We start from the raw sequence: 2,705 nt of genomic DNA on the forward strand, positions 1-2,705 counted from the left end.
CTAGAGGTTTACTAAACACTAACTAGAGGTTTACTAAACACTAACTAGACTTTACTAAACACTAACTAGAGGTTTACTAAACACTAACTAGACTTTACTAAACACTAACTAGAGGTTTACTAACACTTACTAGAGGTTTACTAACACTAGAAAAAATCAAATCAAATAAAGAATTCCCTTCTTACACTTGTCCAGTTCTTGTTGTTCTGGTAAATGTTCTTGTGTGGTTTCTTGTGCTGTTCCGTGTATCATGTAAACTACCCGGGTAGGTGTAAGTGTAGCTGTTATTTCCTTACACCACCCGGGTAGGTGTATTTCCTTACACTACCCGGGTAGGTGTAAGTGTAGCTGTTATTTCCTTACACTACCCGGGTAGGTGTAAGTGTAGCTGTTATTTCCTTACACCACCCGGGTAGGTATAAGTGTAACTTATTTCCTTAGCTGGGAAATCCCGAGTTCCAGACGATCTCCCTGTCAATCCCTGCAGCAGCTGGCCGGTCTACTGACAGGAATCTCCATCGTCCGCGGGTCTGGCTCGCCAACATTTCTGAAGACTTCTCTCATACAATTGAAGGGGGTCTAAAAAAAAACAGTCTACACATATTGTGCAGAAAAAACAAATACAAATTAATGCAATTAGCAATGAACGGGCCCTCGCTCGTGTAATTTTCACCAATAAAGGTCAAGGACTCAAAACTAAGTCCGATGACCCCACCCATTAATGTCAAACCATTCAAAAGTTATGGCAGAAAATAGGAACTATCAAATATGGACCAATCAGCTACTAGTATCACTTCCTGTTTAACGTTGAAGTTTGACGCCGTGCCACGGCTTCGCCATTTCACGAAAACTCTTAACTTTTCATGGTTAACGTCTTTTGTGTCTCCTGAGCGAGTTTTATGTCGAACGGATGATCCTGCTAGGAGGAGTTCGTTAACGTACGACACGTGAAAATGGCATACATTTCACCAAAATTGCATGATTAATTCAAAATGGCCGACTTCCTGTTCGGTTTCGGCCATGGCGCCAAGAAACTTTTCTTTAAGTTGTGCCATGATACAGGTGTGTACCGATTTTCGTGCATGTACATCAAACCGTATTGTGGGGCTTGAGGAACAAAGTTTTCTAGGGGGCGCTGTTGAGCCGTTAGGCCACACCCATTAATGCAAACCATTAAATATCACATTTTTCGACAGGCCTGGCTTGGTGCAAACTTTGGTGACTTTTGGGGCACGTCTAGGGGGAAAAAAGGCCCTCATTTCGTCGGAAGAAAAATAAAAACAAAAACAAAAAAATTCCTACAGATACAATAGGGCCCTAGCACTGTCAGTGCTCGGGCCCTAATAACTTAAATCACTTAAGTGCATCTCAAATCATCAAAAATTAAATGTCAGGTTCAACCGTTACATCAAGTTTACATTTTTAACTTATACAGATAATCTCAGCATGAAATCATTTAATATTTTGTCCCGGCATCATTGGAGTCACTGCCCTGGAATCAGAGCTAAACTCTTCTGGAGTAAGTACCTCCTCACTATTAGCCCATTTCTGCATTCGGATTAGTTCTTCACGCGAAAGCCTCAGGTAATCTGAGCCACTCGGCTTTGCAACCCCCTTTAACCCAGTTAATTAGGACTGAGTAAGGCCGGAGGTCGGCTTAGAGCTGCAGAGAGGTGACAAAAGTTGGATGTTGTTGGTGATTTCAGGGTCAGCGGTCGGTCTTTGACATGGTAACTCATCCTGAAGGGCCTTTATAGCTGTTCCAAACTGAAACTCAACTATGGTTGTATTGTTAAAGTCAGGGTCAGAACTATTCTGGTACTAGTCTGGAGATGGAACCGTATTTTTTCAAGAAATCAACTAGTTCCTCATCTATCTCTGTGCCTATTGACCCATGAACTAGCACCGAGTTTGACACCTTGACACCCTGTACCTTTATGACATCCATCCTGTAGTGGGGAAGGTGTCAAACTGGGTTAAAGGGGTTGCAAAGCCGAGTGGCTCAGATTACCTGAGGCTTTTGCGTGAAGAACTAATCCGAATGCAGAAAAGGGCTAATAGTGAGGAGGTATTTACTCCAGAAGAGTTTACCTCTGATTCAGAGGCGGTGACTCCAATGATGCCAGCTCAAACCCCACGCCCCGGTGAGTGATATAAATACTAATATGAGCAACTTGCTAACTAACGGCCGTCCTAACCGACTGCCACGCAAGGTGTTCGCTTAGTATTTAAATCACTTACCGGAGTTCCGTCAATTTAAGCGATTCGCCCAGCAATACTGCCCCATACAGCACTCCCTCCCGCACTCTTTATCGTCTCTTCTTCTTCTTCTCTGTTTTATTGGTGGATCGCAACCAACTTTAAGGTGCATACCGCCACCTACTGCACAAGAGTGTGTAACATCATTTCAATTGGCCTTTTTTTTCTATTTATCAGCCTAGTGTCTTTTAAGAAATGAGTTAGTGCCTTTATGGTGATTTCAACCCGCTCTCCCTCTGTTCCCAGTATCCCCCTCAAATTCCACTCACGTCCTGCCCTGGGGTATCAATTACCGTAAAAAAAAAAAACAAAAAAAAAAACATGATTTAAAAAAATTTAATAAATAAAAATAAAATTCAAATGAATTCAAATTAAAATAAATTCAAAAAATTCAATAAAAAACAATATAAAATTTTAAAAAATTCTGATGCCTAAACTACACATAA

Source organism: Cololabis saira, chromosome 5, assembly GCF_033807715.1.
Source record: "Cololabis saira isolate AMF1-May2022 chromosome 5, fColSai1.1, whole genome shotgun sequence".
NCBI lineage: Eukaryota > Metazoa > Chordata > Actinopteri > Beloniformes > Belonidae > Cololabis > Cololabis saira.